This window comes from Oncorhynchus nerka, unplaced genomic scaffold (genome assembly GCF_034236695.1).
Source record: "Oncorhynchus nerka isolate Pitt River unplaced genomic scaffold, Oner_Uvic_2.0 unplaced_scaffold_1407, whole genome shotgun sequence".
NCBI lineage: Eukaryota > Metazoa > Chordata > Actinopteri > Salmoniformes > Salmonidae > Oncorhynchus > Oncorhynchus nerka.
This window is the reverse complement of record NW_027039904.1, coordinates 101,149-114,640: the sequence shown is the minus strand read 5'-3', so window position 1 is coordinate 114,640 and position 13,492 is coordinate 101,149. Positions and strand designations below refer to the sequence as shown.

The 13,492-nt window shown below is 40.2% G+C and overlaps 1 long non-coding RNA gene across 2 annotated transcripts in view; it reads right to left on the bottom strand.

Moving 5' to 3' along the window:
* Positions 1-232: 232 nt before the first annotated feature.
* Positions 233-13,492, bottom strand: part of LOC135568765 (uncharacterized) — an 88,733-nt gene continuing 75,473 nt past the window's right edge. The window contains exon 3 of one of the 2 annotated variants that reach the window (XR_010462716.1): positions 233-426. This is a non-coding gene — a long non-coding RNA (uncharacterized LOC135568765). Of the gene's footprint in view, positions 427-4,007; positions 4,069-13,492 lie in introns of those variants that run through there. The other variant, XR_010462717.1, reaches the window with a different exon arrangement.

The window sequence follows — 13,492 nt, the reverse complement described above, 5'->3', positions numbered from 1 at the left end:
GCCTCACTCTCAGAGAAATCAGTAGTACTACTAGGTTTTATACAGTAATAATATATATCTGCCTCACTCTCAGAGAAATCAGTAGTACTGCTAGGTTTTATACAGTAATAATATATATCTGTCTCACTCTCAGAGAAATCAGTAGTACTGCTAGGTTTTATACAGTAATAATATATATCTGCCTCACTCTCAGAGTGAGTAGCCTATTGATTATGAAAACAACAACAATAAATGGGAAAATGGGAGAGGAGAAATGACTAGAGACAGTGTTGTTTAACTCACTGACCAGGACCCATGAGTTCTTCTTACCTTTGTTCAGTAGAAAAGTCTCCCTCTCTAAAGTATAGAGGTTGACCCATAGACCCGTCACTCTTCATGGACACACAGCTGGGAACAGGGGAGGCTGGTCTCTCCTGCTTGATTGGTCTTCAACACAACAGAGACAAACATTACATCTCTCATCTACTCTGAGCTCAGATGGGGAAACATAAGAAGAGTTTCATTCCAAAACGCTATATATCACTTTTCAGAAACGTTCATAAATGATTGTTTAAAGAAATGATGAGAGTTTGGTGTTTTTTCACAAGCTAATCAGGCGATTGTTCAATGGCAGACATCTATTAGTTAAAAATCTATCAATTGATGTTTCATTTCAGAGAGACATATAATCATGTTTTTTTTGCTAAATATATATATAAATATACAAATATATATATATATATTTATTATTATTTATATATTTATTTATTTTTTCCACCTTTATTTAACCAGGTAGGCTAGTTGAGAACACCTTTATTTAACCAGGTAGGCCAGTTGAGAACACCTTTATTTAACCAGGTAGGCTAGTTGAGAACACCTTTATTTAACCAGGTAGGCTAGTTGGGAACAAGTTCTCATTTACAACTGCAACCTGGCCAAGATAAAGCAAAGCAGTGTGACACATACAACAACACAGAGTTACACATGGAATAAACAAGCGTACAGTAGAAAAAATAAAGTCTATTTACAGTAATGTATTGTATTGTAATGTATTGTATTGTATTGTATTGTAATGTATGTATTGTAATGCCAGAGTTGACGTGGACCATCGTTCAAACAAAGAGATGCCTCCCTGACCACCAGTGTGTTTGGATATAATGAATATCAATTCAGTGAAGAAGAACCTCTAGAGTTCTGACCAATATATATTCTATATATACTGTATACTCAGACACTTCCTAACCTCCTATAAAGGGTTCTATATATATTCTATATATACTGTATACTCAGACACTTCCTAACCTCGGCCCTGTTATGTTAGTGATAAGGTCCTTCCATGGAGGGCCTGTTATGTTAGTGATAAGGTCCTTCCATGGAGGGGCTCAGCCCTGTTATGTTAGTGATAAGGTCTTTCCATGGAGGGGCTCAGCCCTGTTATGTTAGTGATAAGGTCCTTCCATGGAGGGGCTCAGCCCTGTTATGTTAGTGATAGGGTCCTTCCATGGAGGGGCTCAGCCCTGTTATGTTAGTGATAAGGTCCTTCCATGGAGGGGCTCAGCCCTGTTATGTTAGTGATAAGGTCCTTCCATGGAGGGACTCAGCCCTGTTATGTTAGTGATAAGGTCCTTCCATGGAGGGGCTCAGCCCTGTTATGTTAGTGATAAGGTCCTTCCATGGAGGGGCTCAGCCCTGTTATGTTAGTGATAAGGTCCTTCCATGGAGGGGCTCAGCCCTGTTATGTGTGTGATAAGGTCCTTCCATGGAGGGGCTCAGCCCTGTTATGTGTGTGATAAGGTCCTTCCATGGAGGGGCTCAGCCCTGTTATGTTAGTGATAAGGTCCTTCCATGGAGGGGCTCAGCCCTGTTATGTTAGTGATAAGGTCCTTCCATGGAGGGGCTCAGCCCTGTTATGTTAGTGATAAGGTCCTTCCATGGAGGGGCTCAGCCCTGTTATGTTAGTGATAAGGTCCTTCCATGGAGGGGCTCAGCCCTGTTATGTTTGTGATAAGGTCATTCCATGGAGGGGCTCAGCCCTGTTATGTTAGTGATAAGGTCCTTCCATGGAGGGGCTCAGCCCTGTTATGTTAGTGATAAGGTCCTTCCATGGAGGGGCTCAGCCCTGTTATGTTAGTGATAAGGTTCTTCCATGGAGGGGCTCAGCCCTGTTATGTTAGTGATAAGGTCCTTCCATGGAGGGGCTCAGCCCTGTTATGTTAGTGATAAGGTCCTTCCATGGAAAGGCTCAGTTTTGCTACTTTGTATTAAATTGTATATTGAATTCACAAGTTATTTTAAGAGTGTTATATTTCTGAGTCGATTCTCCACGACAGTACACAGAAGATCTCAGATAAACATAGAATCACATGGTTTATCAGTCTCTCTGTGACCACAGATGAATTCAGAACAAAGTTGACAATGTCTTTGCAATTGACAGAAACAAGCAGCATAAAAGGATGCTTCACAACGGAAACTGCATTAAAATATAAACAGCTATAGTCCAATTTCAATCAAATTGAAAAACATTTTATGTTCAATATATTGACTTATATTTTGCTACTTGTAGACTACTGTCTATAATTTGTCTCAATATATTTCATGATGTGAAGCCTTCCATGAACACAATGATGTGCCAAATCTGGTGTGCATTTTTATTGGATAAACATTAGAATAGGCTGAGTAGATATTTGCAGCAATAGGTGATAGTGTTTCTCGAGGAGCTGATCCATCATCAGTATTGTGCAATAATGATAATGGTGAGGAAATATTTGAATTGAGAAACTGATCCGAGAGCAGTGTTCCCTTTCTTTCCATCATATCAGTATCGATACATGCTCAACCAGACGTGAAACCTTGTCGTGCTGCTGATCCCTTTCTACTGGTCTGCCTGAGGCAATGGAACCCTGACCTGTTCACCGGACATGCTATCTTGTCCCGAACATGCTGTTTTGTCTCTCTCTCTTTCTCTCTCTCTCTCTCTCACTCTCTCTTACACTCTCTCTCTCTCTCACTCTCTCTTACACTCTCTCTCTCTCTCTCTCTCTCTCTCACTCTCTCTCACTCACATTCACTCTCACTCTCTCTTACACTCTCTCTCTCTCTCTCACTCTCTCTTACACTCTCTCTCTCTCTCTCTCTCTCACTCACATTCACTCTCATTCTCTCTCACACTCTTGCACTCTCTCACTCTCTCTCTCACGCTCTCTCACTTTCTCTCTCTCACACTCTCTCACTCACACCTGCTGTCTCGACCTCTGAATTCTCGGCTATGAAAAGCAACCTGACATTTACTCCTGAGTTGCTGACCTGTTGACCCTCTATAACCACTGTGATTATAATTTGTCCCTGCTGGTCATCTATGAACATCTTGAAGAACGATCTGGCCTTAATGGCCATGTACTCTCATTATCTCCCCCCAGCACAGGCAGAAGAGGACTGGCCACCCCTCAGAGCCTGTTTCTTCTGGTCTACCCAGTACAGCCAGTAGAGGACTGGCCACCCCTCAGAGCCTGGTTCCTCTCTACTCAGTACAGCCAGAAGAGGACTGGCCACCCCTCAGAGCCTGGTTCCTCTCTACCCAGTACAGCTAGAAGAGGACTGGCCACCCCTCATAGCCTGGTTCCTCTCTACCCAGTACAGCCAGAAGAGGACTGGCCACCCCTCATAGCCTGGTTCCTCTCTACCCAGTACAGCCAGAAGAGGACTGGCCACCCCTAGCAGCCTGGTTCCTTTCAAGGTTTCTTCCTAGGTTCCTGCCTTTCTAGGGAGTTTTTCCTAGCCGTGCTTCAACATCTGAACACACAGTGAGGGAGGGAATGTTGTGTTTGTTTCATATTGTTTAAGGACTATGAAAATAGACAAAATGATTAGCCTATGGATTATGAAAACAACAACAATAAATGGGGAAAATGGGAGGAGAAATGACTAGAGACAGTGTTGTTTAACTCACTGACCAGGACCCATGAGTTCTTCTTACCTTTGTTCAGTAGAAAAGTCTCCCTTTCTAAAGTATAGAGGTTGACCCATAGACCCGTCACTCTTCATGGACACACAGCTGGGAACAGGGAGGCTGGTCTCTCCTGCTTGATTGGTCTTCAACACAACAGAGACAAACATTACATCTCTCATCTACTCTGAGCTCAGATGGGGAAACATAAGAAGAGTTTCATTCCAAAACGCTATATATCACTTTTCAGAAACGTTCATAAATGATTGTTTAAAGAAATGATGAGAGTTTGGTGTTTTTTCACAAGTTAATCAGGCGATTGTTCAATGGCAGACATCTATTAGTTAAAAATCTATCAATTGATGTTTCATTTCAGAGAGACATATAATCATGTTTTTTTTGCTAAATATATATATAAATATACAAATATATATATATATATTTATTATTATTTATATATTTATTTATTTTTTCCACCTTTATTTAACCAGGTAGGCTAGTTGAGAACACCTTTATTTAACCAGGTAGGCCAGTTGAGAACACCTTTATTTAACCAGGTAGGCTAGTTGAGAACACCTTTATTTAACCAGGTAGGCTAGTTGGGAACAAGTTCTCATTTACAACTGCAACCTGGCCAAGATAAAGCAAAGCAGTGTGACACATACAACAACACAGAGTTACACATGGAATAAACAAGCGTACAGTAGAAAAAATAAAGTCTATTTACAGTGCAAATGGCGTGAGGAGGCAATAAAGTAGCAAAGTAATTACAATTTAGCAGATAAACACTGGAGTGATAGATGATGATGAGCAGATGATGATGTGCAAGCAGAAATACTGATGTGCAAAAGAGCAGAAAAGTAAATAAAAACAATATGGGGATGAGGTAGGTAGATTGGGTGGGCTATTTACCGATGGACTATGTACAGTAAATACTACTTCAATAAGGAATTACACATTCACTACTGCAGTTGCTACATAATTCCAATAGATGGGAGCATAAGACCACAAATGACATTTCAGAAGATTGTGATGATATATGATGATATAATGATGATTCATGTTTATTATTACCTGGTTTTATGCTCATGTTTTGAAATGATACTTCATTTTACCTTTATTTAACTTGGCAAGTCAGTTAAGAACAAATTCTTATTTTCAATGACGGCCTAGGAATAGTGGGTTAACTGCCTGTTCAAGGAGAGAACCATAAATTGAAACAAGGATAGAGAGTGAAAAGGATCTGGCTACACTCATACTGTCCCTGACCGTAAAGAAAAAAGCAAATTGAACAGTAAACTTCGGTGTCTCAACACTGTAACAAACTCTGTCGTTATTCCCCAAGATCACCTCAGTCCACTCTGCGCGTAACCGGACAATATGCTTGAAAAACTCCTGTGTGCTTCTTCCTGTCCCTTTCCACACTGCTAACACAAGAGGAAGGACTGAAACAGCATTTAACAGATTACTGTGAAGTAATATAATGATGATTCATGTTTATTATAACCTGGTTTTATACTCATGTTTTGAAATTATATTTCACGAGGCAAGTCAGTTAAGAACAAATTCTTATTTTCAATGATGGCCTAGGAACAGTGGGTTAACTGCCTGTTCAGGAGCAGAATGGCAGATTTGTACCTTGTCAGCTCGGGGATTTGAACTTGCAACCTTCCAGTTACTAGTCCAACACTCTAACCACTAGGCTACCTGTCTCTAACCACTAGGCTATTAATAAGCCTGAACATTAATTCAGTCAATTCTGGTCCAGAAAAATGTATTTTCCCAGCACATTCATTGGTATTATGAAACTGGATGCAATGAACTTCGTCCAAAAAAAGCGTTGTTAAAAACGGAATGTTTACAGCCTCCTTGAGGGCCCCGAAAATAATATTCAAAAGTTCGGTCCTTGGACACAGAGGGTTTAAACACTAAAGTTACCGTCCATCTAGTGAAGAGAGGAGAACCGGACAGAGGTAGCCAGCATCCGTCAACTCCATCGGTCCACAGGAAATGCAGACAGGCGGTGATGATGTAGTGGTAGCTATGGTAACTAGGATGCTGCTGGTAGAGTAGCTAGCTAGCTTACCGAGCTGTACCGACTAGCTAGGATAACTAGGAGGCTGCTGGTAGAGTAGCTAGCTAGATTACCGAGCTGTACTGACTAGCTAGGATAACTAGGATGCTGCTGGTAGAGTAGCTAGCTAGCTTACCGAGCTGTACCGACTAGCTAGGATAACTAGGATGCTGCTGGTAGAGTAGCTAGCTAGCTTACCGAGCTGTACCGACTAGCTTGGCTAGCTAGCAGGTCGTTCGTCTGTCCCTCGTCTCGATGATGATGACGAATCCGGTGAAACACAAAATGAAACAAGGATAGAGAGTGAAAAGGATCTGGCTACACTCATCCTGTCCCTGACCGTAAAGAAAAAGCAAATTGAACAGTAAACTTCTGTGTTTCAACACTGTAACAAACTCCGTAGTTATGCTCCAAGATCACCTCAGTCCACTCTGCGCATAACCGGATAATCTCCTTGGCGCCACACCGAACGTGGACGAGGACAGTTCTGTACGGGGACGCGGACAGTTCTGTACGGGGACGCGGACGGTTCTGTACGGGGACGCGGACAGTCCTGTATGGGGACAGTCCTGTACTGGGACGTGGACAGTTCTGTACGGGGACGCGGACAGTTCTGTACGGGGACGTGGACAGTTCTGTACGGGGACGAGGACAGTTCTGTACGGGGACGTGGACAGTTCTGTATGGGGACAGTTCTGTACGGGGACGTGGACAGTTCTGTACGGGGACGCGGACAGTTCTGTATGGGGACAGTTCTGTCCTGGGACGCGGACAGTTCTGTACGGGGACGTGGACAGTTCTGTACGGGGACGTGGACAGTTCTGTACGGGGACGTGGACAGTTCTGTATGGGGACAGTTCTGTACTGGGACGTGGACAGTTCTGTATGGGGACAGTTCTGTACGGGGACGCGGACGGTTCTGTACGGGGTGAGGACAGTTCCAGAACGTGGACATGATCAGTGCAACACAATCAACTAAACCCAGTCTTTACAGTGGGTTACATTAGTAATATGAATTATTTATTATTATGTAAAACAAACATTCTATGTTTTTTTGTAACAATATGTTGAGATCTGGGACCATGTTCACACAGTGTCTCAGAGTAGAACATTAGTAGTATAAGTGCTGAGAATAAAGACATTTTACACTTATGGGTATAAGTGGGGGGGTAACTATGCATGAAGTCTCTAGTCCCACCTAGTCGGCAGATATTTAGGACACCTCGTGAGCTGTCTTAAGTAGTTAAGAGTTAACAGCAGGTGTCCTGAGTAGTTAAGAGTTAACAGCAGGTGTCCTAAGTAGTTAAGAGTTAACAGCAGGTGTCCTGAGTAGTTAAGAGTTAACAGCAGGTGTCCTGAGTAGTTAAGAGTTAACAGCAGGTGTCCTAAGTAGTTAAGAGTTAACAGCAGGTGTCCTGAGTAGTTAAGAGTTAACAGCAGGTGTCCTAAGTAGTTAAGAGTTAACAGCAGGTGTCCTGAGTAGTTAAGAGTTAACAGCAGGTGTCCTAAGTAGTTAAGAGTTAACAGCAGGTGTCCTAAGTAGTTAAGAGTTAACAGCAGATGTCCTAAGTAGTTAAGAGTTAACAGCAGGTGTCCTGAGTAGTTAAGAGTTAACAGCAGGTGTCCTGAGTAGTTAAGAGTTAACAGCAGGTGTCTTGATAATACTATAGAATAATGCAGTGAGTCAGTGGTTCCTGCTCCACATGTAATTGCATTGTAGTAGTTAAAAGAATGTTTTATATTTCTATATGATCAATCCATTAATAATATAGACCTACATGCAACAGTACGTCTTGTGCTTTTGGCAATGATTTATGCATAAAAATTATAATAAGTCATACCATTTATGTCTGCACAGCATTGTGTCTACATTTTGGCTTATTATCTCAGGTTTTCGCCCAGCGGCTAAGGAGTTGGTGCTTGTGGCCAAAAGGTGGCTGGTTCAAATCCCGGGCCGGGAAAAAACCCACCAGAAGTGATCTGATGACTGGAAGGCTGCTTGATTCACATCCTCTAAACATTAACCTTCCGTTGATCAGATCTCCAGAGGTTCTTCTTCACTGAACCAAACAATATAGATAATGTTTTAGTGGTTCCATATATTAAGGAAGTGATAGAAGCCTTTATGGTTCTATAAGGAACCTTCTGTTCTAAGAGTGTATAATAATAAACACGTTTTTCTTTTGATTATTTAATTATCTACATCATGTTATTTCAAGTTCTCCCTTTGGAGCACAACATCATGTTGTTATTTAATTATCTACATCATGTTATATCAAGTTCTCCCTTTGGAGCACAACATCATGTTGTTATTTAATTATCTACATCATGTTATTTCAAGTTCTCCCTTTGGAGCACAACATCATGTTGTTATTTAATTATCTACATCATGTTATTTCAAGTTCTCCCTTTGGAGCACAACATCATGTTGTTATTTAATTATCTACATCATGTTATATCAAGTTCTCCCTTTGGAGCACAACATCATGTTGTTATTTAATTATCTACATCATGTTATTTCAAGTTCTCCCTTTGGAGCACAACATCATGTTGTTAAATAATAATCCTAAACTGGACAGATGGATATAAATGGGGCAGTTGAAGGCATCTAGGGTGTAATATGTGTTTGATGAATATGAACATTGTATGCAACGTTGTAGGCAACATTATTGGCAAGGGACATGATACCTACTATGTCAAAGATATTTAGAGTTGTTAAACAGAAGTGTAGATATAACGGTTATATTGTCTAAAAGATGCATTCTATTATATTAGGCAATAATTCAGAATAGGCAAAGTGGTCGTGTCATGTGAAAATTCTATCAAATGTCTAACATTACAACGAGTACAGTCAGGGTGCCGCGAACCCCTGCAGTACCTCCACAAACCCCGGATTGAGAACCCCTGCAGTACCTCCCCAGACCCCGGATTGAGAACCCCTGCAGTACCTCCACAGACCCCGGATTGAGAACCCCTACAGAACCTCCACAGACCCCGGATTGAGAACCCCTGCAGTACCTCCACAGACCCCGGATTGAGAACCCCTGCAGTACCTCCACAGACCCCGGATTGAGAACCCCTGCAGTACCTCCACAGACCCCGAATTGAGAACCCTGCAGTACCTCCCCAGACCCCGGATTGAGAACCCCTGCAGTACCTCCACAGACCCCGGATTGAGAACCCTGCAGTACCTCCACAGACCCCGGATTGAGAACCCTGATTTAGCAGATGCTCTTATCCAGAGTAATTTACAGTAAGTGCATTCATCTTAATTAAGATAGCTACGTATATATATACATATATATATATATACCCATCTAAAATCTATTAGTAAAAAATCTGAGAACAGTAATATTGAAGGTACCCATAACAACCATTTCTGATTAAAACACAAATGTGAACATTTTGGGAAAAAAACTCATAATAATGATATCAAAAATTGTCATCTCACCTCTTAGCTTTGGTGTCATGTTCCCCAGAGAGACTCATTTTAGAGGCAGGGCCCCCCTCCTCTCTCTCCCCAGAGAGACTCATTTTAGAGGCAGGGCCCCCCTCCTTTCTCTCCCCAGAGAGACTCATTTTAGAGCACTGACCCCTAAACAGAGATCCAAAATGTTGGTTGTGGTTAACACAGTAATTATTTAATGTTAATTGTTATCATTTATTAATTTTCTCTTATAAAACATTTACTAACAGACACAGAAACAATTAGATGATGTAATGCATCACATGAAAACATAGTTGTGACATTTCATCTCCATGGTAACTGTCTGTAATAATAATAAGTCACTGTTTGTTAAGGTAGTTATAGACAGTACAGCAACAACAATAATAATAATAATAATAATAAGTCACTGTTTGTTAAGGTAGTTCTAGACAGTACAGCAACAACAATAATAATAATAATAAGTCACTGTTTGTTAAGGTAGTTATAGACAGTACAGCAACAATAATAATAATAATAAGTCACTGTTTGTTAAGGTAGTTATAGACAGTACAACAACAATAATAATAATAATAATAATAATAATAATAAGTCACTGTTTGTTAAGGTAGTTATAGACAGTACAGCAACAATAATAATAATAATAATAAGTCACTGTTTGTTCAGGTAGTTCTAGACAGTACAGCAACACAAGGCCATGTCTCACACTTATTTTTATTCATTAAAAGTGGCTTTTTATTGTCTTTCAATCTGTTATTTTCTAAACGTATCTGAGAATGTAGACAGAAGTACTAAAACGGGCATGATTGATCTGAGGGGGAAATTATTGATCCATTCAGAAAGTTTATTTGCAACAAGTTAGAGATTTTATATTATGTAAAGTAGACCTGGTTATAATGTATAGTAGTGGGTTGTTAGTGATATGTTATATTATGTAAAGTAGACTAGGTTATAATGTCTAGTAGTGGGTTGTTAGTGATATGTAGATGTTATATTATGTAAAGTAGACTAGGTTATAATGTATAGTAGTGGGTTGTTAGTGATATATAGATGTTATATTATGTAAAGTAGACTAGGTTATAATGTATAGTAGTGGGTTGTTATTGATATGTTATATTATGTAAAGTAGACTAGGTTATAATGTATAGTAGTGGGTTGTTAGTGATATGTTATATTATGTAAAGTAGACTAGGTTATAATGTATAGCAGTGGGTTGTTAGTGATATGTAGATGTTATATTATGTAAAGTAGACTAGGTTATAATGTATAGTAGCAGGTTGTTAGTGATATGCAGATCGAGGTCTATACCTCAGCTATAGCCTACATATCATAGATGACCAGTCTAAACCTGTTCCAATCAGTTCACATAATGTTATAGTCCTACCAGTAGCAGGACAGAGAATGTACTGTATATAACCTACATATCATAGATGACCAGTCTAAACCTGTTCAGATCAGTTCACATAATGTTATAGTCCTTCCAGTAGCAGGACAGAGAATGTACTGTATATAACCTACATATCATAGATGACCAGTCTAAACATGTTCAGATCAGTTTACATAATGTTATAGTCCTACCAGTAGCAGGACAGAGAATGTACTGTATATAACCTACATATCATAGATGACCAGCCTAAACCTGTTCAGATCAGTTCACATAATGTTATAGTCCTACCAGTAGCAGGACAGAGAATGTACTGTATATAACCTACATATCATAGATGACCAGTCTAAACCTGTTCAGATCAGTTCACAGAGACCATCAGGTTTGTCAGCATGATAAGTGATCATAGCTCCAACCTACTCTGAATATTGAATGTCTGACATCGACTAACCTTATAATAGTTTGTAGAAAGCCAAGACCAACGAGAGTTTGCCCATCTTTCCTACGTCTCAACACATTTATCCGACTTCTAATGTACTGAGAAATATGTGTCACAGTTTCAACAGCCATTTTTGTAACTGCGTAGGCTACAAACATACTTTTAATTTCATATGAGGAAATCACATAACTTACAGTCACTGGTGCAGACGCCTGTTTTCTTACAGATGAAGTAGCTTTCATAGACAACTCATTCAACCAGCCTAAACAACAGTAAATAAAAGATGTCAAATGGTCAAAGGAGAAGACATGAAAGAGGTAGAGATATATATATGGAGTCATACACATGAAAGACAGGTGTTTTGCTACAGATGTCGGATCTTAATTTGAGACAGTTTACTACAGCAGAAAAATTATGTGGATTATAATTAACATTTTAAAGCGGAAAGTGGAAATGACAAACTTCAGAAGCCTTTTAAAACATCAAATACACTGCAAGTTTTAGTTTTCCTGCAACAGGGTGATCAAATTCAGATCCTACATCTGTACAGAGATGATGTCTTTATCTGAAAAAGGAAGTTTGAGTTATTAGCAATGAAGTTGCAACTGTCAGCTGCTGTAAACCTCTGTGATTGGATGTTATAGACCCCAATCTGAACAGTTTCTTCCCCGTGGTTACAGCCTTTAGCTCTATGCTCACTCTACCTAGTTCAATGTATTGTTGTACGTGAACTTTGTGCAAACTCCACCGCCTGTATTCTGTCTCTTAATGTTTTCTTTCACTAGCAGCACCATGTCACCATGTTAAATAATGTGTTCAGATGTAGGATCTTTCCAACTCTGAGGACATGTCATTGTGATGTCATTTATTACATTTCAACCTGCTGATAAAGGCAACTAGAAGGCTGAACCCAGAAGACAACTCTAAATCAACACTTACTGATATTATCCTAACATCCTTTCACTCATATTATTGTGTCTCTTTGTTCAACGAATGTCGGGCAGCCTGTGATGTTAATATAGTTGAAAACAGCAGGCAGGGAGGTCAACACCCTACAGGCAGCCTGTGCTGTTAATATAGTTGAAAACAGCAGGCAGGGAGGTCAACACCCTACAGGCAGCCTGTGCTGTTAATATAGTTGAAAACAGCAGGCAGGGAGGTCAACACCCTACGGGCAGCATGTGCTGTTAATATAGTTGAAAACAGCAGGCAGGGAGGTCAACACCCTACAGGCAGCCTGTGCTGTTAATATAGTTGAAAACAGCAGGCAGGGAGGTCAACACCCTACGGGCAACATGTGCTGTTAATATAGTTGAAAACAGCAGGCAGGGAGGTCAACACCCTACAGGCAGCCTGTGCTGTTAATATAGTTGAAAACAGCAGGCAGGGAGGTCAACACCCTACAGGCAGCCTGTGCTGTTAATATAGTTGAAAACAGCAGGCAGGGAGGTCAACACCCTACAGGCAGCCTGTGCTGTTAATATAGTTGAAAACAGCAGGCAGGGAGGTCAACACCCTACAGGCAGCCTGTGCTGTTAATATAGTTGAAAACAGCTGGCAGGGAGGTCAACACCCTACGTATTGCACCAATAGGGTTAACCCACATGGTGGGAATTGTTACCTGGCTCACACAAAAGCATGTCTCAGACACCAATGTAGCAAACAGCAGGGCAGGGAAGCGAACCCAGGTTGCATGTGTGAAAGGTGAACAACCTACGCATCGCGCCATTGGCACCAATTGGGTAACTTGGTTGGAATTGTGACGTGGCTCACTACACTATAGAGGAACTATGATACAATTACATTATCATATGAAATGTAGAGGAACTATGATACAATTACATTATCATATGAAATGTAGAGGATTACTATACTATTGTGGAACTATGATACAATTACATTATCATATGAAATGTAGAGGAACTATGATAAAATTACATTATCATATGAAATGTTAAATGTAGAACTATAATATATGAATGTTGACATATTGAATTTGACTTGACCACGTCCAGTCAGCTCCATGTTGTATGATTAAACTGACACCAACCTGTCTCAGTAGAAGTAGACTGTTAGCAGTGTTTTACTGTCATTCACTATACTAACATTACACCATACATTTAATGTATCTACAGTTAGGAGTGTTTTACTTCACTATACTAACATTACACCATACATTTAATGTATCTACAGTTAGGAGTGTTTTACTGTCATTCACTATACTAACA